Raw genomic sequence first — 22,813 nt, 5'->3', positions numbered from 1 at the left:
CTGAGGGCTTCCCCCTCCACTCTCCTGAGTAGCAGAGCCCTTGAAACCCCAACAAGGCTGGGCCCAGGTTTCCTGGGGCTTAATCCCTGACCTTGTAGTCACTAGGGGCAGGAGTTAGGGTGTCCCCACTCCGAGGTGCTCTCTTTACACTGCAGGCCTTCTTGGCCCAGTGATCACTTCATAAGGTTCAAAGCAAATACAATTTATTAAACATCAACTGATTAAAGAGAATAGAATAAGAAACAATGAGAATGGTTAAATGAGAACACACAGCCCTGCTCTGTAGCACAGGGACATCAACACAGCAGTCTGCAGAGTGTAAGGACAGTTCACAGTCTCTTCCTTAGAAGCCCTGGATGTGCTGCAAGGGGCTGCAGGCTGGACACGCTTGCACTGGCAGTGACCACACAGCCTCAGTCTCTAAGTGGCCAGACCCCTCTCCCAGTCCAGAGCCTTTCCCCACACTTTGCAGGTCCCAGTAGCTCACCACATCCAGCTGCAGGCTGTGCTGCTTGGCTGTTCCAGCTCCTTGTGTTGCTTCTCTGTTCCTTTTGGCTTTCTGAGCACTGCCAGTCTGCTGCTCAACACAGGGTCTGCACTGCTTGGCCTGTCTGTGTCTGGTTCTGTCGCTGCAGGACTTCTTCTTGTACTCCTCTTTCAGCTCTCTGTCTTTGCAGGACCTCTCCTGCACACAGCTCGCTCTGCTCTTTCAGCTCCCTGTTTGCTCAGAGAGAGAGCCAGAACAATCCCCACTTACAACCTGTCAGTCAGGCTGAGCTGGAGTGTTGACTGCTTTCCATTGTCTCTGGGGTCTGTCAGTCTCATGAACCCTTCCCCTTCTGAAGCTGGTAAACCAAAAAACTCCCACAGAGTTTTAGTAAGGGGTAACAGTCCCCTTACACAAGGCCTGCGAAGGCGAAGGCTGACCCAGCTTGGGAAGTTCGGGCCCGGCACCAGCAGCGAGGGGAAGAGGGTGGAGGAGGGGCGCCGAGAAGTTCTCATCCCAGGGGTGCTGAGAGCCATTGCGAACCCGGGGGGGGGGGGGGGTTGCTGCTGCAGCAGCTCCAGCTGGATCTGGCTCTGGACTGCGCTCCGGAGCCCCCACCTCGGGCTCCCAGCGGAGGGGTGGGGCCCAGATGCCGCCGCTGCTGCGGCCCCTCTGCCAGCGGCGCCCCCCCCCCCCCCGCACCCCCAGTTCTCTCGGCATTGGGCGGCGCGCGGAGCAGGAGCCGCGTTCTCCCACCGCTGCCAACTCGGCGGCGCAGGCTGCGCCGGGGCGCGGGGACCCCATTCCTCCGGGGGCGGCCGCGGAGCACCCGGCTCTGCCCCCCGCCTAAGTGCAACAAATTGGTAGCGACCATCAGCCGTGCGGGCCCTCCTCTCGGAGGGGGAGGGGGCTGTCGGTGCCCCCCCTCCCCAGCCGCGCTGCGGAGCCAGACCCGGGGAAGCGGAGCGCGCAGCAGCCGGAGGAGGGTCGCTCGGATCGCACCGCGGCCCAGACAAAGCCGGCGGCGGAGAGGAGCCGGGGGGGGGGCACGCGCAGGGGACGAGCCGCTCTCAATCGCGCCTCTGTGCCCGAGGATTAAGGGATGAATGGGAGCCGCTTCCCCGCTCGCCATGGAGAGAGGCTGCCGGGATAAGGTAACTCCCCCGCCTGGCTGGGCACAGTCCCTTTGTGCGCCGCGGGCAGCGGGCGGGGGCGCAAACCCGGGGACCCTCCAGCCGCCCTCGGCTCGGGCACCGTGGGCGCAAGGCTGCGGGGGTGCAGCGGGGATCCGGAGTGCCGGGGGGCATTGCTGGGAAGCGGAGAAGCAGCCCCCGGCGTGGCCGGGCTGCGCCGCTTTTGGCGCACCCGCGGCGAGGTGTCTTGGAGAGCAGGGGGCGCAGCCCCTGTGCACGGGTCTGGCTGGGGCACTGGGAGCATCCTTTGCCGCTTCCCTTAATCCGGCTCCTCCTCTGAAATGCGGGGGAGGGGGGGATCCGGCATTCTTGCCGGCTCTGCTGGGAGCCAACTTGTGGACCGGCTGAAAGGAGAAGCTTTCAGAGCGCTCTGCCTTGGGGACCGGGCAGTGCTCGCCTCTGCCGAGGGCTCTGCGGGCCACCGTGTGTTTGGGGACCAGGGTGTGGGAGAAGGGAGCGCGCCTGGTGATGGATACGTAGAGCCGTCTTCTCCCTTTGGGCCCCTCTCGGTGGCTCCTTTTCCGGCTCCGTGCTGCTGGAAGGAGCATTTCATCTCAGGCAGCGCAGAAAGGGCAACTTGAACCAGCAGCGGGGATGGAGGGGGGGGACTCAATCCAGCCTTCCTAGGAGAAGCCTCCGAATGAGCATAGCATGCGTGGGTATGAAACCCAGCTGGACCAAAGCCCCAGAAAGCCACGGTTTGTCTAGGGGACCCCCAGCTCGATTTGCCGGCAGAGATTGTTACAGCAACAAGGGGTATATGATGCCGGCCCCAAATGCAGTTCGATGGGACTCCTGTTCACAGGAATTGATCCTGGGGGCCCAGCTCCCAGGGTGTGTAAGATTTCTGCAACTCCGAAGTGGTGTTGATTGCTGTAATTGTTTCAAGACAAACATAGGAGTTTAGTCCAACATCCCTTAGACTAGACTACCAGCATATTGTAGAAATCCAGAATCGCTTGTAGCTGTGCAGTGAGCATCACTAGCTTTTGTGTAAATGCAGTAGTGCTGTCTACATTTGAGGCTAGGATGTGACAAATGTACAGTGGTTAACCTTTGCTCACACAAGTAGGTTATTTTAAGTGACCGGGCCAGTTCTTGCCTGCTTTGCCCTTGAAAGCAGTCTCTTTTACTCATTGGCATGGGTGAGGTGGGTAAGATTTGACTCTGGGGTCATATGCATAAAGATTACTTATGTGAGTAAGCATTGGCAGGGTTGGAAAAAATCCTGGGAGGAAAAAAGTTCTTGCACTTTCCATAGCAACCAGTTTTCAACAGGGATGAGTAAAAGCTACTGCCCAGTGGCTCTGGTTTATTCAGGCGCCAAGATCATTCTGCAAACAGATGCCACTTAGACCCACTGGAAGCTCCATTTTCACGGGGCAGTGCGGAAGCACAGAGAAAGGGGGGGGGAGTCTGGCAATGAAAAGGTTAAATGCTTTAGCTGTGCACATGAGACGATTATACCATAACGGTCTAGTCCTTGATATGGACCGAGGGCCCACAAAGCAGTCACTGGAGGGCCTGAGCTAGTGGGAAAAGGCAGTTGGCCTGTCATTTTCTTTTCCTCTCTTACACTTCTCGACCCCTGATTATTGGTGTGTGAGCTAGAGTGTGTCTGTATATGCATGTGGGTAAATTCATACCAAGGCTGGTGACTCAGAGCACTTTTTTCACCCTCTGATTTTGCGTTACAAATCCCTCTAAAATTAGAAATGTATAACAAAACGATGTCGATGTCCTAACCTTCCAAGGTAGTGGTGTGAACTGGAGTCGTCAGCAACCCATCATCCATACCTTAATGAGAGCCGGCTTGCATAATACCAGACTATGGGGGCAAAGCCGACATGAGCTGCATCCACTCCCATGCCCATGTTTTGTCCGTGCATCCATTCCCTGCCATGTGCTGTGTCCAGCGAGCACTTATTGCCAGAAGGGGGATGGCAGAGCGTATTAGGACCTAAGAATAGCATTTCAAGGGCCTGACTGAAAGCTTGCAGAAGTCAATAGAAGGCTTGCAATTGATTTTTTTTTTGGGGGGGGGGGTTCAGGCCCTGTGTATAGAGAAGCAGACTAGAAAGGAAGATGCCTTTAATTCATAATTAAAATAAAGGGAAGCCCCCATGAAGAAGAGAGCATGTAAACTGGTGGTCGTGCAGGAACATTTGGGGCAAGGGCAGCATTTCTCAGAACCTGGGTCCATTCTGACCTTAAAGTCTATGAGTCTATATGAGACCTCCCATGGTGTTGGTAAAGGTCCTCTCCCCTTTGGATTCTGCATGCTGGGGGGCTGGGAGGGTGAGTGTGACGTCACTTTGTGCTTATGTATTCCCAAGGCAAAAAAACCCCATAAAAATAAAAAAGCAGCTCTCTCTGTTCGAGTTGGTCTTGCACCGTTCTTATGGAGTTGGTCTTGCACCGTTCCACTACCCATGCAAGTGCCCAATACCAAGATGGGAAGTGACATTCCTGTCCCCTAAAGCACATGTGTAGTAGCATTCCCAGCACTTGGCAGCATCTCCTACTTCTTATGCACTCCAGGCCTGATCCAGTGGTTTGGTTCTCAAACAACCCTCATTGCTGTATTACCAGGTAAGACTCCCACTGGCTACTGTGAGCTCTGGTTTAGTTGTCCAACCTTTTTTCCTTTGGCGGGACATCCTTGGTACTCTGCTTTGTCCTCCTGCCTCACACTCTGCCCCTCACACTCTGCCCCTATCTCAGTACTGTTCCCTGTCTTGTGTTTGTCCCAGAGAGCTTGCAGCCTCGGCTCCAAAGACAAAGAGCGCGTCTCGTGCGCACTATGCAAAGGGCTGTTTATGGCGCAGTGCAAGCAAGGATTATTTGTGACAAATTGTAGCAATAACGGGGGAGAGCTGCTATTCCCATAATGACTGAGGCTCCTCCCTTGTAGGGAGAGGAGAGAAAATGTGTGAGAGAGAGATCAACAGGGGGTTTTCAGGCACATCTGAATTGTGGAGAGCTCACCCTTTAAACAGAGGGGATGGTTTTTAAGAGAAAATAGATTTTTCTCAGCTGTCCTGTGAATCCCCATTTTAATTGCACTAAAGCAGCAATAGGAAGTGGAAGGAGTTGGTGTTGAAGGGACACACTGGGGCAAGTATTGCATTCTGAGGAGCTCTTTTTTATTTGTTCTGTCTTCTGGACTTTTTGCAAGGCCCTTGCTCTCTGTAATTCCTGCCCCTACGCTGCCAGCTCCAGAGAAGTTGGACAAAAGCCAGTTTCTCTCCCAAAGCCTCCTTCAGTTGGTAGGTTAAAATTGGAGCGCAGAGAAGGTACAATATAAAGTTCACACTGTGTCGCTGTCCATTTGTCCTGTGGTGATGAATCAAGTCCCAGAGCCTGGCTGGATTCCAGGGTTTCTTTTCCTGTGGACTTGCCAGAAGTCTTTCCCTTCCTCTCCCCCCTTCCCTCCGTTCCCTTTTGGACACTTCATCCCTCTATCTGAGTCCCCTTCTTTGGGGGGAAAGGCCTCAAAGCATTCTCTCCACCCCTGCCCCTTCCTCCAGAGCTCTCCTTCACAGAATACCAGGCATTTGCTTGGGGAGTCAGGAGGAGCTAAAGCTGCAGGAGCCTTGCATTTGAATGGGGGTATTTAATAACACAGAAAAAGCCAATTATCCAGGACAGGCAAGTGGCTGGTAAGTAGCCTGGTTATCTCATAACTGCAGGATCTTCCTGTCTGATGCTGGCTGCTATTGGAGACAGGCTACTGGGTGAGATGGGGCATAGGTCTGCTTTAGTCTGGCTGGGTTTGTGTTCCCGCAGGTGTGGGGAGGAAGGAGTATCTGCAGCAAGTGCAGAGAAAGCTAGATTCCCCAGCCATGCGAGAGCATCTGGCAGGGCTTCCCTCTAAAGCTGTGTGTCTGCTGGGAACGGTGTTCACTCTGAGCAGAAAGGTCAGCATAGGAGCTTCCTTGGGTCCCCTTTCCCGTTAGCGTGTGCTGTTTATCTTTGAACAGACTCTGAATGAGTTACTTGTCTTTGCTCCCCACTGTCTCCTAACTCCCACGCCTCAGCCTTCCAGAATATAAATCTGGGACAGCGAAGAGGGGGACGATCCTTGTCAAGGGAAGGCTGGAAATGAACATCCCAGAGCATCTATGTCCTAGGCCAATAGCAATTTTGCTTGAGCTAAAATTGGAGGGTGGGCCCTGTCATCTCCACACTCCGATCTGGCTATTTGCCCTCTCCCCATTGCAGTAGCATTACAGTGTTTTCCCATCGCTAATGACTACGTCCCTTAGGGGAGCTACACACCCTGAGGGTATTGAGGCACAGAGAGACAGAACAACTTCCGCCAGGTGTCACAGGCACAGAGCTGGGACTGGAACCCAATCTCCCTGCCCCTCTGCCCCTCTGTGCGTTAACCACAAGAGCATCCTTGCTCTCCCCATTAATTCATGTGCAGTAACATTGTGCTTCGCTCCCTCCTTTGGCAGGTTAATAATCATTCTGCGTCCTGGCCAACGCAGGATTATTCTCTGTGCATCCTATCCGACCTACGTTTGAAATGAGCCAATCAAGGGGGATTTCAACCCTTCCTTAGGGGCGATTCTTCTGCCAGTTCCTAGACCTCACTTGTGAGAAATATTTTTCCAACAGTCAGCCTAAATCATATCCATTCCTTAACAGCAAACACGGCTTTGCACTGTGTACAGTCAGCGGTCTGTGGAATTTGCCTACTCACACAGAAGCAGCTGGGATTTTTAAAGGGGCTGGCTAATTTACAAGCTCTGATACAGGAGGCTGGATTCTAATCTCATGCTTCAGAGTGTCCTCAGAATAGGGCAATTCATTTCCTTGGATTGTACAGCCGGACAGAGGAAGGGGCATCTGAGAAGCATCAGGTATTGGCCGCTGCAGGAGGCAGGGTACCAGATGAGCTAGCCCAATGGTTTGATTTAGGCCAGCAAATCCTGCGAGCTCCTGGGATTCTTCTTCTTCCCAGTGAGGTTCTAGTGGGCTGTCCTCGTCCTATTCTTGACTGGGCCTACCCTGGCCATTGGGGCTCTAAACAAAGTTCTGTAATGAGGAATTCAGCAAAGACAGCTTCCCGTGGGCACATGAACCTGGGGCTCTGTGTTAGTCTGGTCCAGAGCTTGGGAGGGATCTGCTTATTCTCTGCTCTCCCTCCCCCAGTTTCTCCCCCTCCAGAGCAGGATGAGGCATTCCAAGGTTGGGAGCCCCAGAACCTTTGCAAGTCGACGTGCTTCACTGTGTCCATCACCCTCTCTGCAGTGCCTCCATGCTTTCTGCACCCCTCGGGGGTAGGGGATAGACCTGTTCTCAGCCTAGAGTGACAGATAGCGGCTCTAAACTGCAGTAGCAGGACTCTGTGTGTGTGCACGCGCGTGCATGAGTGCAGCACGCTGCTTAGTGCCCAGTCTGGTGCATCCTTCATGCTCTAATACATTCACCAGGGTGTGAATCACACATGCACGATGGAGTTTCAATTAAATCCACAACAGCCCATTGCTGCCACCCAGATGAGCCTCTGTGCCAGTTAATGAGGTGTCACTTCCTCTACTCCCTGGTCAGACAGGCCTGTGTATTGCTTCGAGAGTCTCTATATGCTGGGGTTAGTGGGGGAGTATCTTTCCTCCAATGGGGTCTAGCTTGCTGCGAAATGATTGCACGGAATTCCACAGGCACAGCACTTCTCCTGAAGCTGTGCGCTCTCCCTGCACCCCTTCTAGAGAGCCTCAGGAATCGGGGCCCCCAGAGCCGGCTGTGTGAGAGCTGCCTTAGCCACTCACAGGGGCGAGGTTTTCCAATCCATTTTGAAAGGAAATGGAAGAAACATGAGATGGTGGAGGAAGCAATTACCTAGTGGCTCACAAAAGGCAGAGACAGGGCACCCGGATTCTATTGCCAGCTGTGTCACTGACTTACCATGTGATCTTGTGCACGTACCTTTTTATGTCTGCCTCAGTTTCCCCACATTTGAAATGATGATACACTCATAGGGGGATTAGGAGAATTAATTTAATGTCTGTAAATGATCTGAAAGCCTCAGCTGAAAGATGCTGTAGAAGGATGGAAAGAAAAAATGTAGAAAAATCCCTTCTATAACGTTTTACCTAATCTGAATGAAACCTGCAAGGAGGAGTAAGACCCTGGCAGGGATAAGACTGCTCCATCATCCTTTTGGTACATTCAGTATGTGGACAAGCTTTCCAGAAGCCATTAATATGGTGTCTTTTGAGCAGCATGGTTAATTTAATAATTCATTCAGTTGTCTATGGAAAATCAGCAATTCTGACAGGTTGTCATTAAATAGCTCTGATGTCTTTGGCCCATAACTTCAGCAAATTTAGTCTGTCTTGTTTGTTTCTTCCCTCCATTGGGAGAAATATAAGAATGGCACTAAATATTGGTCAGAGTTGCTCATCCAAATGTTTATATACAAGCAAACATAATCCCATGTGTGTTCACAAGCACATAGTGATATGTACCTCCCACACGAATCCATGCGCATAAACATTTTGATGCATGTCTTTGCAACATGCATCCCCTCAGATAAATTCAGATGTGCACCATGTGGCATGTATATGTACTTGTCCATGTGTTCAACATGCATGCACACGCTGCAGTGTACCCCAGGATGTGTTTGCACGGGCACTTAATGCATATAGAGACTCACATGCGCATTGTAGCCTGCATGACTGGTCTGTGATCTGCAGCTCCCTAGCCAAGAAATGCAGACCTCGAATCTGTCCATCTCTTCTGCAGATGCGTCATCCTGCCTCGCTGCTAATGATGGGTTTCTAGACTTTTCACATTCCACCCCTGAGAAGGCTGGTGTTGGGAACCAGCATGTCTTTCAGCAATTTGCCAGCTGCTGCACCCCAGTCCCTTGCTCACACGCAGGCTAACGCAGACTTCGTCAGCACTCGGTTAGGCAGTTTCAGCCTTCCCAAAGAGAAACAGGAGGTATTTAAGGTCCTCAATTGCTGCGGGGAAATAGGGCTCCATAGCTCTCTGGTCAGTGGTCCTTTTCTAGTGAGCTGGGGGTGGCAGAGTCTGCACTGTGCCCTGGAGATCCACTGAATGGCTAAGTAGCAGTTCTGCAGAAAAGGCCCTGGGGGTTACAGTGGATGAGAAGCTGGATATGAGTCAACAGGGCACCCTTGTAGCCAAGAGGGTTAATGGCAGATTGGGCTGCATTAGGAGGAGCATTGCCAGCAGATCCAGAGAAGTGATTATTCCCCTTTATTCAGCTCTGGTGAGGCTACATTTGGATACTGTGTCCAGTTCTGGGCCCCCCACTACAGGAAGGATGTGGATGCATTGGAGAGGGTCCAGCAGAGGGCAACCAAAATGATTAGGGGGCTGGAGCATATGACCTATGAGGAGAGGCTGAGGGAGTTGGGTCTGTTTAGTCTGCAGAAGAGAAGAGCGAGGGGGGATTTGAGAGCAGCCTTCAACTTCCTGAAGGGAGGTTCCAAAGAGGATGGAGAGAGGCTGTTCTCAGTAGTGACAGATGGCAGAACAAGGAGCAATGGTCTCAAGTTACAGTGGGAGAGGTCTAGGTTGGATATTAGGAAAAACTATTTCCCTAGGAGGGTGGGGAAGCACTGGAATGGGTTCCCTAGGGAGGGGGTGGAATCTCCATCCCTAGAGGTTTTTAAAGTCTTGGCTTGACAGGGCCCTAGTTGGGATTGGTCCTGCCTTGGGCAGGGGGCTGGACTTGATGACTCGTGAGGTCTCTTCCAGCTCTATGGTTCTAAGATTCTATTCCAAGAGGGGAAGCTCCCAGTTCCCAAACCTGCTCTGAACATTTCCCCAGATGTCCCGTGCTCTGTAGCACAGGCCGTGGGGGATAGCTCATGGTAATGAGGGTGGCAATGAGGGTGGAAGTGGAGGGTGGAGAGGAAGCAGGTCAGAACTCGAAATCCACCTGCACGTGGCAACTCAGTGAAAGAGCAAACGCAGTCTGCTTCTGGGTTCCAGAGCAAAGTTCTGGGTGGAAGGGCAGTTGTGATATTTGTGTGGAACCCCCCAGCCAGCAGGAGCTATGCTCAGCACACACCGGCCGTATGTGGTTATCCTTTCCCCGCGGGTACCGATCTCCACCAAAGGCAGGATTCAGGGGGGTTGGGGAAACAGTCAAATCCGCTTTGGTGTTTCATCATCATCGCCCTTCACGTCCACTGGCGTATAGGGCAGCACCAAAGGTCCTCCGCTTGTGTCTGTCTCTGGCCAGCTTCAGTCATACAGGCCACTGTCAGTGACTCTAGAAGGCCGTCACACACAGCTGAGAAGGATTCTTTGTTGCTGTTTCCATAACAAGCTTTTTCTAGGTCAGGGTTGTGAGCCCTTAGCCAAACCCCCAGTCCTGGTGTGCATGCTTAGTCTGGCTCCTCCCTCCTCCCCGACTTTCCGGCTTGTTTGAACCTACCAGGAGCACTACGCTCTTGCCAGCATAGCTCCTGGGATCATAAGAACACGCAAGCTGCCCCGCCCCGACAAGGGGCAGACTTTGGTGTTGGTTAGAAGACAAAGGAGAACCCTTCTTATAAACCCAGCTGGCTGAGACAGCCTGGCCGTTCACTCAGCCCTGGGACATTGGAAATCTCGGGGGAAATAAGTCTAGGTCTCAGACTGGAATAAAAGGCGAAATTGCAGAGCAGCTCCAGTTGACTAAAGCTGTTAGAGCCGGAGCCAGGAAATGGCTCTGCTAGCCTGTTGGTGTTGGGTTTCTCGTTCAATCCTCTGCGCAAGCAGGTCTGCTACTTGGCTATGGGCAGTTCCTCTGTAGACGGGTGAGACTTGAGCTTTGGTAGATCGGCTCCTCAGCTGCTGTGCTTATGTTAAGAACAGCTGATAGGTTGATTTTCAGTAGGAAAGGGTTAACTGGCCATCGCTAACCCAGGCCAAGCTCTTATTCTAGTCTGCGATGATAATTGTTTTACTGTGGCGTATCAAGGTGCAGCTGAGAAGAGGGTGATAGGTGCTGTACATACACACAGTGCCTGCATCAACTAGCTTAAGTGTTCATAGACAAGACAGAAAAAGGAAGCATCATTGGTGCCATTTTACAGATGGTTAACTGAGGCCTGGAGAGGAGGTGACTTTCCTGATAATGACACTGGAAATCTACGGCAGAGCCAGGAATTGGACCGGGTCTGCTGAGTCCCAATCAAGTGCTTTAACTCGTCCTTTCTCATGTGCACAGGAGGGTTTCTTATCGCTAAATGGAGCAGCTGTCCCTTTGGCATGACTTGAGGATGAGACCAGAGAAGGGAAAGTTAATTTCTAGGAATTTTCTCCTACTTACAGGGCATAATGTGGCAACAGCAAGCCAGGGCATTTTGGCAGCTGGGTTGATGGGAGCAGCATTGAGAAATGTTTAAAAGGCTGGGCACTCATCAGTTCCCCCACCGGAATGCACTGCTTCAAATTTTAATTGAGAATAATCCTGCTTCAACCCTGGGCTGTTACAGGGCCCACAAGTCCCACATAAAAATTCCCTGCTCTTGTTACCCCTTAAGCTCTGTCATCCCTTCTCTGAAATACCAGCAGCTGGTTCTCTATTCAGTGAAGTATGGAAACTGGAGTTTAAAGTCCTGTCCTCAGCACCCGGCCCCTACAGCCTTACATACAGAGCCGGGTTGCAATAATCCTTTACTGTCCTTAGGAGCCTTTCACCAGGCATTAATGTAGCCTCCCCAGGTGGATAATTACTATTATTATCCCCATTTTAAAGGTAGGACACTGAGGCATAGAGAGTGCCATGACTTGAGTGAGGAACAGAACCTCTCCTTCCCCCTGTCCCCTGCACCAACCATTTCATTACTGTACAATTGTATACTGATTTGCATAACTGTTACCCTTAGTTACATGAGTCTCACCCCCCTGGCCTGACCTCAGTCATTCTACAGGATGTTAGTTCTTAAGCATCTCTGCAAGCAGCCTAGTTTCTTCCTCTGCTCCCTGGACTGGTACCTGACAGAGAAGTGGGTTAGTTCAGGGAAGGAAAAAGCTTCACCCACCCTGTTTCATTCACCTTCTCTCAGCTTGGAAATGGCCAAAGGCAGGACTGAGAGGGTCTGGTCTGGATTTCATGAATGGATAGATGCAAAGAGCTAAGTAGGAATCTGGGGAGATTTGGATGCCTACTGCAGGATTTGTCTTACGCTCAGAGGGTTTACAACATTTGCAGCATTATGATAACATAAAACCAGCACAGTTCAGGGTCTAATCCAGCTTTCAGTAAAGTCAGAGGCAAAACTCCTATTGCCTTCAATGCTGGGACGTTAAACGGTTGACCGGTAAGCATACCAATAAGCATGAGGCTTACCAGTACATTTGCTGGTTAACCAGCCCTTGCTCCGGCAGCGGCCAGCCATGCCGGGCTACAGCAGCCCCAGCTGCAGAGGGGCTGGTGGGTGCCCACAGTTGTAGTGGGCCCCCAGGCCACAGAGGGGCCAGGCCCTAGGTTAAACCAACTGGTGAAGCACAAGCATTTAACCAGTTAATCGTCTGAACGTCCCTCCTTCGATGGGAACCGTGATCCCGTCTAATCAGTGCAGCTCTAGTTTTCCCGCACGCTGATTGTGTAAGTGCATTTGAGCGAGGCAGGAGAGAAGAATTTGTGCACACAGCTGTGAGTGCGTGTGCCTGTGATCGTGCGTGTGCAGCTGTGGAGGGGCTGAGCAAGCTGTAATGGTAACTCTGGCTCCAAGCAGCCCTCTGCAGCCTGCTGTAGGGAAACACAAAGTGACATCGGACTGTGCGCCTAGGGTACCTCGCCCTGGGCCTGGCTATAAATATCAGGATGGCTCCGAAATAGTCCAGCTAAATTCTTTGCTTTCTCATTTGCGCTCTTTCCCCATCTACAGCCTCCAGTGTGCAAAAGAAACAGACATGCATGTATTTATCCCAGCATCAATGACCCTGGGAGAAGCCAGACTCTAGCTGCTGGATGTGCAGATGCAGGGAGAATCCAGTTGCTCTGGAAATGGAATGGGGAGGAAATGGGCATCGATCCCTTGAAAACAGAGCACAGGGAATGTTCCTGCCCTGCCCAGTGCGGGGACAGAGGAAGATTTTCCATCTAAAGGGCTCTCAGAGGTGGTACAGCAAAAAATAGCAGCAGTGGCAGCGAGACCAGATGTGCTGGTCGGAAGGATCGGGTGGATCTCCCCTCCCCCCATTTGAACCTTTTCTTGGTGCACCAGCAGAAACTGGGCCCAGCCACGGCTGACTGCATTGCAGTGCTGGCCTGGAGGAGAGGGAGTTGGCACTGCTTGAAGCTGTTGCTCTTCCTATGAGAGCTTCGGTCAAAATGCCCTTTGCCCCTCGCTGGAGTCTGAGCAAGGCAAGGACATTAGACCCTGAGTCCTACACGACATTCTGGGCCAGACACCCCCCCCCCAACTTTACCCCAAGTGCAAACCACCCCCCTGGGACATCTGGAGCTGCTACAGCCCCAGGGGAAGAGATCCACCCCGAGATGCATGGTAGAAGGTGGTGCTTTCCTTGACGCACACTGCAAAGGGTTCTGCAGATTTGGAGCTGCTTTAGATGCTGGCAGGGAGGGATACACTGAGTCTGCATATTTCCACCCCCTGAACTGCTGAAAGCAGGTGCAACTCCACACATTGGGATTGCACCAGACCTGCGCTCGTGGCCCCTTGTGGGTTTCCTTCCCAGCTTGTGACTCTGGGAGGGCTTGGGGCAAAGGGCTTGATGGAATCCAGTTCACTTCTCTTCTCTTTCCTCCTGCTGCATCGGTTCCCTCCTGTTCTGCCCGGTCTGTGATCCCTCCACCCCAGAGTGCAGGGAGCTGTAATTGAAAACCCGGGAGGCGGGCTGGAGTTTGTGGAGTGTACAAGCAGGGAGTGAAGCTGCACTGTCGCAGATAGCGAGGTACATTAACCAGATGATAAGGAGGAGGTCTCACAGGGTTATTAACTCACATCCCTCACCTAATGAAGCCATAAAACCCACCGGTGGGATGAAACCAGGGGAGAAATGCGGTGCGGTTTGCCTTCCAGGCCAGGCAGGGGAAGTGTGTCTTTACAGCAGGAACTTTAGTCCAGGCTGGATTCAAAGCCAGGAACCCATGTTGGCCTGTCAAGAGTTGGAGGGGTACATCCAAAGGGTAGAGGGGAGATGTGAACGTTCTTAGAAGCGGGGGGCCCAGTGGACTGAGCCTCTGTGGATAGAGAGGCGGGGCAGACCTGGCCAGAAAAACAAGCCAAAAGTGGAGTGAATTTGGTGATTGCAGATGGCCCGCTGCTCCTGGAATCCATATTGAGACTATACCGGGCATGATGATAGAGACTGATGGAGGCACCGCTCCTTTGGATGAGATGTAAAACCCACGGTACTGACCATGTCTTTGTCTGAGACTTGGCACGTGCGTGTGAAGCTGTTGGTAAGGACCCTCTGGCTAAATTCCAGGGACATGCCTTTCCATATTCCCCTTGCAGATTCAACGGGATACAGGATTCTTCTTCCGTTCTTGTCCAAAACTGTTGTGCTCCCTTTCCCATAAGTGGCTACACTTCAGTGTTGTGTGATGTGATATCAAGAGACGTACAGAGGGTTATAGAAACGAGAGCTAGGGAAGTAACTTGCAATGCATGATTCTTTCAACTATTTTCCACTTTTCTTTGAAATGTCTGTATTCTTGTGGATCGGATCATTTCAGGCTTTTCCACGTGTAGCTGAACATGCAGCACATTTCATTAGACTCATTAGATTAAGGCCGGAAGGGACCATCATGACTACCTAGTCTGATCACTGGCACGTCATGGGCTACCCTCCCAGTCTTGTAATAGGCCTCTACCTGTGGCTGAGTTACTGAAGCCCTCAAATCTTGATTAAAAGAGATCAAGGTACAGAAAATCCACCATTTTGGGCAGATTCTTGCAGAGAAGAATAGAGAGCCAAAGTTTAGAGCCCCACAGATGTAGGCTTTTAACACAGTACCACATGACCTTTTTAGCAAATTAGGGAAATGCAGTCTAAAGGAAATTATAAGGTGGCTGGACAGCTGGTTGAAAGACTACTCAGAGTCGTTATCAATGGTTTTCTGTCATACTGGGAAAATGTGGAGACTGTGGACACCCACAGGAATCTGTTGTGGGTCCACTGTTAGTCAATATGTTCATTAATGACTTGGCTCGTGAAGTGGAGAAGATGCTTTTGGAATTTGTGGACGCAGCAAGCTGGGAGGGGTTGCAAGTGTCTCAGCTTGACAGAACCCTGGCTGGGAGGTGGGGTTGGTCCTGCTTAGGGCAGGGGGCTGGACTCGATGCCTCCTGAGGTCTCCGTCTGCCCTAGGATTCTAGGATTCTGTGACGTGCAAGTGGAGGAGAGGATCGGAATTGAAAATGACAATCCTGAAATACGTGAAATGCTGTTCTGAAGAAGGGGATCAATTGTTCTCCATGTCCACTGAAGATAGGACAAAAGGTCACCGGTGTAATTTGCAGGAAGGGAGTGTGACGTAGTGGGGGTACCTTGCTGGTTGCTATGCGGGGCAGTGGGTGACCCCCACTGGCTGCTGTCTGTAGCACGGCCCAGCAGGACAGGGGATGAGTCACTAGGCAAGGGTCTCGCAACCTGTCCGACCCGCTACCCCCCAGGGAGAGAAACAAAGGAAGGTGGAATGTGGCCCCTGGCTGGGGGCAGGGCTGGAAGTGAGTTAGTTTCTGTCTGGTATCATGGAGGAAGCAGCCTAGGGAAAGGGGCTGGAATTTAGGGGCCCAGTCTCCCCCATCTCAAGGGGGGCTGAGGCATCCTGGGCCTGCCCTGGAACCAGATTCCATCTGTGCTGGGCTGTATCCTGGAGAAGCAATAAACTCCCTCTGTTCTACTGGCTGGTGGAGTCTGTTCGTGCCATTACAGGGGTGCAGGAGACGGGAAAACCCCGACGCGCCGTCACAGGGAGATTTGGGTTAGTTATCAGGAAACTCTTTCCAACTCAAAGTGTAGTCAGGCTTCCATCATTGGAGGTTTTGAAGAACAGGTTGGACAAACACCTGCCAAAGATACTCTAGTTTTCCGTGGCCCCGCCTGAGCCCTGCGGGTGGACTTGATGACCTTTCGAGGTCTCTTCCGGCTCGACGTTTCTGTGGTTCTGTGCTAGGTGCTAGGGATGCCCTCTTCCGTCACACAAGCATCTCCAGGGCAGTTCTGATGGTAATTCCAATTGCCACGCCTGAGTGACTGGGAGGTGACTCTGGGGTCTGCTAACTCGAGGTGTTCTCACCCCTATTTCCCTTCATTTCCAATTCCTTCGTGCGCAAGCAGCAGCTGCCTCGCTAAGGAAGGTGGGATGGTTTGGGGGGAGGGATGTCAGGCCGCAATATCCGAGAATAATGATCCATCAGGGCCAAATGCTCTGCAACCCTGGGAAGGAGATTTCCGGGGCCCTGTGGATACAGCACCTTCTGCCGCCAGCCCCGAAGACCCTTCTCAGAGAGAAGGAAAAAGCACAATACAGGTGCCTTTCTACACATCAGATGAAAGCAGAAGGCCAGTCGGATGGATGACAGCAGGCTCAATTAGTTCGCATTGCCCATCGGCTATTGTGGCTGCTATGGCCAGAGCACTGTAATGAGCTGCTGTGTGCATGTCATCACCTTCTGCTGGATGCAGCAGGGTCTACACGGTGAGCAGCTGATGGGGATTCTCGGGGCCTTCAGGTGGTTGGCGGTGCTGTAGCTTTGGCAGTGGGCGGATCAGAGTTTGCTGTGGCCCTGTCCACCGCGTGCGGTGTACTGACAGCCGTGAAGCCCTAGGTGACAACCGATTTGTTACAATAGTTTAATGCCTTCAGCCCCTCTTCCCCCTCCAATTTATCTTTTAATAACGCTGCCAACATTATTTTTCATCTCTGCCGCACATGCCCCGCTCGCCCCACGCTTCGCCTGGCAGTCCTTTCTGTCTCACCCGGGCTGTTCGCACAGCGGCGCCCTAATAGGAAGAGACACCGTCTGCTGCAGTTAATAACGTATGGTACAGACTGAGTCATTCCTGTTAGGTGGGAATTGCACACGGTGCGGCAAGCCAGAGCTGGGATCCCATTCTGAGGGCTAAGAGGGGCGGTTCGGAATTGGGTACGGGATGTGTTTGTAATGTCAACAGACTTCGGTCATCGGCAGGCTGCATTGAACCTGGGACCTCTGGAGATTTGAACGTGTGTTGACCCTAAGGCCCAGGGGCCAGATGCAGTCCTCAGCTTGTCGGGATCTGGCCCCTGGGGCTCAGGGCTCCTCACCCATGTTGGCACTCTAGCCCTGCTGCCTCCTACCCGACTGATTTTTCTGTAGATCAGCAGCCCACCCCCCGCCCCCCCATTGCATGAACTAAAAGCCAGCTGGCTGTTAGCCAAGGCTGCAGAGCGGACTCATTATTCTCTCTGTAAGTGGCCTCAAGGCCATGAGACTGGACAGTGCACCACACCCAGCAGGTGCGTGGGTTGCATATGTGCTCCCGGACTGCCAATGCATCACATGTGGGGCTTTTCCCTGTGGATTTCATAGCACTTCCCAAAGCTGCCAGTACTGTTTAGAGGTGGAGAAACTGAGGCCCAGAGTGAGGGAAGCCATTTGCTCAAACCTCAGCCTTCCATCTCCTTGCCTGGCGCCCTCTTCACTGAAAAGGCGGCGTATCCAGAACAGGTGGAAGACAATCCTTTTTAAAATACAGGACTTGAGGGGATTAGCTTTTGCGGAATATTGAAATAAATCTGCAGGTTATGGGGGGGGCGGATTTTATGGCTGTCTCTGTGGTGCACATTAGGCACCGTTGGCTGGAAGGACGTCATCACAGCAGCAAGGATGGCACGAGGAACCTTCTTTTCCAAAAACTCCTGCCCCTGCCGCTTGAGCTAAAAGAAAATCTCCTTTTGCAGCCTGGAGCTTGAGAGAACTTCTGATCATGCCAGGAGAGGACCATGACTCTCTCTCTGCTCCTAGCTGCCTCTTGTGCTGGGGCTTGTTCTGAATTCAGATAAATAGCTGAGGCCAGTGTTTCTCAACCGTTTTTTATAAAGTACCCCTTTAAAAAATATATATAAGTACTCCCAGTACTTACAGTTTTCAGATGCACGCCATTTTTTTCTACCATTGCAATGCATTTATTTAAACAACTTAACCGTAGCCGGGCGGGCGATGAAATTTTTGGGTGTAAAAAACACAAAAATAATAAAGCACTGTAAAACTTAAAACAAAAATTCATTTTTCTCCAAATTTCAGTTGTGCTGACATACCCCCCAGACTTCTCTCGAGCACCCTTATACCACTGGTTGAGAAACACTGGCTTAGGATGCTTTGTTTTGCTTTTAAAGTTCAGTCGCTTATAGGAACATCTGCAGTGAGGACAGCAAAGAGAAATACTTAGATTTAAAAAATAGCCCACACAGGTTTAGTATTGTTCAATGAGGTGCATTATCCAGAAGTGTACTCTTGCCAGCTGACTACTATGGGAGGCCGTGTTGCCTAGTGGGCAGTGCACTAAACTGGGGCTCTGAGAACTGGATTCTATCCCTGACTCTTTGCTGAGTAACTTTGGGTAAATGTCTGACTCAGTTTCCTCATCTGTGAAATGGGAAAGAGGCATCTGCAAAGCACTTTGAGATCCAGGTTTAAAAGTGCTGTGTGATATATTCATTGTTATTAACTAGTGGGTCTCTTCTCTTTCTGGAACTTGGTATGTTAGACCCTGCACTTTTCCCTCTTCCAGCCATGCTGAGTGGGAACTCATCTTCCCTGGTTTGTCTAACCAAGGGCTTCTCTGTCTTTCCTGTTTTGTGACGGTCACAGCAGAAGATTTGGGATCTTCCCTTCCACTGAGCCATAAAGAAAGGGGGTGTGGTTGGGATGCACTGGAACCTGCTGTCATCCCACCAAAGGGGCATCACAAACCCTCCACTGAGAACCATGGTCTGCTCCATTTACGTTTTGGCTGAAGTCAGAATGGTCAGTCCGGGGCTCTCCAGGCTGTTGTGTCTCTTTCCCCACCAGCAGCACCTCATATACTTTATATCTGAGTCTGGTTCTGACCCACAAGTCTGGCTTCTCTCCATTGTTCCCTGCAAGGTGAGCACTTGGGTGGTCACCCAGAAGAGATTCAAATGCCACCCAGCTTACTAGCAGAGTACATACAGCCAGCAGAATGAGTTTCTACTGGTGGTGCACATCTGCCCAAGCTTTGGTGCACGTAACAAAATTTATTCTGCACATGAATGGGGGGGAGGTAGAGGGAACATGGTTTTTCTACTCAAGGAGGGTCAGGTCTGCACACGGGGAAGCCTGTGTTCGCTGCAAGCTGTGAAGGGAGCATTGCAGGGCTTGTTCTGTCTCCTACCCTGACGTTACGGATATCTTAGGGATGGAGAAGTAACTTAAGTGGCATTTGTTACCTGCCTACCTGAGCCATGCTAGGATGGTGACACCCATAATCATTGTAGTGTAATGTGCCTGTAGATTTGAGATGTGTCATAATTACTCCCTGTTACAATACTCTTACACCAACCCCTACAAAACCTTGCAATCCCGGCTCTCCAAAGGCTCTTCTTAGTCCTGCTCCCTCATACAACCCGCAGGATTTGATCTCCACCGTTAGCATTTGGCAGATGCTCTGCCTGTCTGTCTCTCACTGATGTGTTTGAGTGATGTTCCTCCCGAATGGTATGCCCTTGGCTCCTCAAACGCTCGCCTAGTCCTGTGTGACCATCTCCCATCACTCCGTCTGCCTCTGAGCTTAAGAACTGGGTGGGCTTTGCATGCTTCATGTGGAAAGGGTGTTGCTGGAGACGGGAGCCATGGCTGAGTACAGCAAATGGATTTGTATAGCCATGAGCAGGGACAGATGCGTTGTCATGCTTCAGGTTAGAGCTTATGCTGCTGCTGGGTTGGATGCTGCATGGTGTGTGCGCTCACTGGCATTCACAGCTCAGACAGCGGGCATGTTCACGTAACTCTGTGTGTAGCCTTCTCTTGGGCTCCCCCTTTCTTTGTCCTCCTGGACAGAAGCCTAGAGAGAACCCTGGACCCAAAGGTCAGAGCTGCCCGTTGTGCATCAGGGCCGGGCTTGGTTCTTAGTCAGTATCAGTTTGGGTAAATTACCCGCATCGTGCGTCTCTGTTGCAAATGCCAGATGGGTACAAATCGCACTGTTCTGTCACTGACTTCCATTTCAGGGCAGGTTTGTGCTAGTATCTGCACCACTGCTGAATTTGGCTCACTGTTTGAGCCTCGCAATCCTGGTCCACAAAGTAGCTAATTGATGTCTTCATTTTCCAGATTCATAGACTTGAAGGACAGAAAGGAACCTTATAAAATTTCAGTCTGACCTACCCTCTGTATATCAGAGGCCATAGAATTTCATCTAGTAACCCCGGAATTGAATCCGATAATTGTGTTTGGCTAAAAGGCACTTTTTTGAAAGACATTGGTTCTTGTTCTGAAAATATCAATGGATGGAAAATTCACCACTTCCCTTCATAGTTTGTTCCAGTTTTTAACCACCCTCACTGTTAGAAGTGGTTACCCTGTTTCTAATCTCAACTCATTTGGCTTTAAATTCCAGTCTTTTGTTGTTCTTACGTCTTTTCAATCTAGATTAAAGAGCCCCTTGGTAGCCAGTGTTTGGTCCCTGAGACGGTACTTGTATACCATAATCTGAGATGAGTGATAGAAATGTAGCTGTGTTAGTCTGGTGCCCCTGAAACAAAAAACAGGACAATGTAGCACTTTAAAGACTAACAAGATGGTTTATTAGGTGATGAGCTTTCGTGGGCCAGACCCACTTCCTCAGATCAAATAGTGGAAGAAAATTGTCACAACCGTATATACCAAACGATACAATTAAAAACATGAACACATATGAAAAGGACAAATCAAATTTCAGAACAGAAGGGGGATGGGGGGGAGGTAAATGTCTGTGAGCTAATGGTATTAGAAGTGATAAATGTGACATTTACCTTCCCCTCCCCCATCCCCCTTCTGTTCTGAAATTTGATTTGTCCTTTTCATATGTGTTTATTTTTTTAATTGTATCCTTTGGTAAATATGGTTGTGACTATTTTCTTCCACTATTTGATCTGAGGAAGTGGATCTGGCCCACGAAAGCTCATCACCTAATAAACCATCTTGTTAGTCTTTAAAGTGCTACATAGTCCTGTTTTTTGTTTCATAATCTGAGATGAGACTTAAGGAAGACAAGTGATTTGCCCAGGGCCATGGAAGGAGACAGTGTCAGAGCCGTGTGACAAATGCTAACGGTGGAGATCAAATCCTGCGGGTTGTATGAAGGAGCAGGACTAAGAAGAGCCTTTGGAGAGCCGGGATTGCAAGGTTTTGTAGGGGTTGGTGTAAGAGTATTGTAACAGGGAGTAATTATGACACATCTCAAATCAACAGGCACATTACACGACAGTGTAATGTCACTTCCTGGTTCTCTCCCTCCTTCCTCTCTCCCCAGACTGAGCAGAGCTTGGAAACTCAGCCAGACCTCTAAAGAACCCAGCCAACAGGAGGAGGAGCCAGGGATCTGCTCTGGCTGGTGCCCACCAGCTTGTTGGGTAGGTCGCTGTTCTTCTGGCTTCAGGGCCGGCCAGAGCGCCAGAATTGGGGTTTGTGACTCAGTGCTGAAGTGGTGCTGGTACTGTGCCCCTAGCACGGCAACAGGAGGCGCTTTGATGCAGGAGTTGGCGTTGCTCAGACACGGGGACCATGCAGGACCCCGCGGCTACAGCTGCATGAGCAGGATGTGGCGGTTTTAACCCAAGGGTTGCAGTTGCTGGGCACAGATTGGCAGTATGCTCATTTTGGGGATCTCCTGCCTTCGGGCATGTCTACACTTGCACCCTCTTTTGAGAGAGGGATGCAAATGCAGCTGAGCGAAATTGCAAATGAAGCGCGGATTTGAATTTCCCGTGCTTCATTTGCATAGGCGCGTTGTGGCGCTATTTTGAAATAACAAACGCTGTGTAGACACGGTTATTTCGAAAGAAAACCCTTCTTCCGAAATAACTGGTAAACCTCATTGTAGGAGGAACAAGGGCTATTTCAGAAGGAGGGTTTTCTTTGGAAATAACCGCGTCTACACAGCATTTGTTATTTCGAAATAGCGTCATAATGCGCCTATGCAAAGGAAGCACGGGAAATTCAAATCCGCGCTTCATTTGCAATTTCGCTCAGCGGCATTTGCATCCCTCTCTCGACCGAGGGTGCAAGTGTAGACATACCCTTTTAGAATCCCACCTGTCCTTTTCACCTTCCTCTTTGCTTCCTGCCCTGAGCCACTGGGTGTGTTATTAACAACTCTCCAGCTTGTCGCTTGGGAGCAGCCACATTTCAGTGGTTCTGCCCAACACTTTCAAAAGGGACTTGACTTTTTGGATGCTTCAGTTTTTCAGTGCCCAACGTGGCATCCTTTTCAGACTGCTGAGTCTTTGAAAAATAAGGCCTCTTCGAAGGGGTCCCAGGTTCGCCACCCACCGTCGCTGGCTTCTTTTGGAAAATCCTTAGCCAAGGTCTGTAACCCAGCTCTGGGATTTTTTAGGATGAAGACACAGTGACTAGATAAATGCCAGGTGCTGTGAACCTGGGCCGCCTCTCCGGTTCCTCTGTCTGTCGCCTGCTCCCAGTAGGAACGAGGCAGGTTTCTCACTATTCTCAGGTTACAGTCAAAGTGCTGCAAAGTTTCATTCTTTTTCCTGTTTAAAGGTTGTATTTGAATCCGGTTATTAATATTTAAACTAGAGCAGGACTTCTTCTTTTCCGTCTGGGTTCAATAATTAAAAATAAGTGCTGACCCCTCGGAAGCAGGGGCTCGCGCGCGGAGCGAGCAGGATGTCTTCCAGCTGATGTTCGCGGGAGGGAAAGGCGTGTCGGGGAGAGGTTCAAATGGCTCCGATTGATTGTTGCAGAGTTTCTCTGCCTCTCCCAGCCATCGAGTCAAATGGCAGGGCTGCGTGGGAGGTGAGGAATTTCAGCTCCACATTCATAACTGAGAGAATAATGCGGAACCATCTGGGAGACGATAAAACCTGGGGACCGTGGAGCTTTGGGTGCAGCTCTCGTCTCCTGTTGATCGGCTCTTAGTCCCCATGTCGTTCGGGTGGGCGGGGACTCCTGGGATC

At 51.0% G+C, this 22,813-nt stretch overlaps 1 protein-coding gene across 5 annotated transcripts in view; it reads left to right on the top strand.

The window, feature by feature from the left end:
- Positions 1-1,067: 1,067 nt before the first annotated feature.
- LOC142818185 (galactosylgalactosylxylosylprotein 3-beta-glucuronosyltransferase 1) overlaps positions 1,068-22,813 on the top strand; it is a 72,399-nt gene continuing 50,653 nt past the window's right edge. For 2 of the 5 annotated variants that reach the window (XM_075916408.1, XM_075916407.1), the window contains exon 1: positions 1,068-1,641. The gene's annotated coding sequence lies outside the window, so the exon portion shown is untranslated. The remainder of the gene's footprint in view (positions 1,642-22,813) is intronic. The other 3 variants (XM_075916405.1, XM_075916409.1, XM_075916410.1) reach the window with 2 other exon arrangements.

Source organism: Pelodiscus sinensis, unplaced genomic scaffold, assembly GCF_049634645.1.
Source record: "Pelodiscus sinensis isolate JC-2024 unplaced genomic scaffold, ASM4963464v1 ctg35, whole genome shotgun sequence".
Taxonomy (NCBI): Eukaryota; Metazoa; Chordata; order Testudines; family Trionychidae; genus Pelodiscus; species Pelodiscus sinensis.
This window is presented reverse-complemented; position numbering and strand designations above follow the sequence as displayed.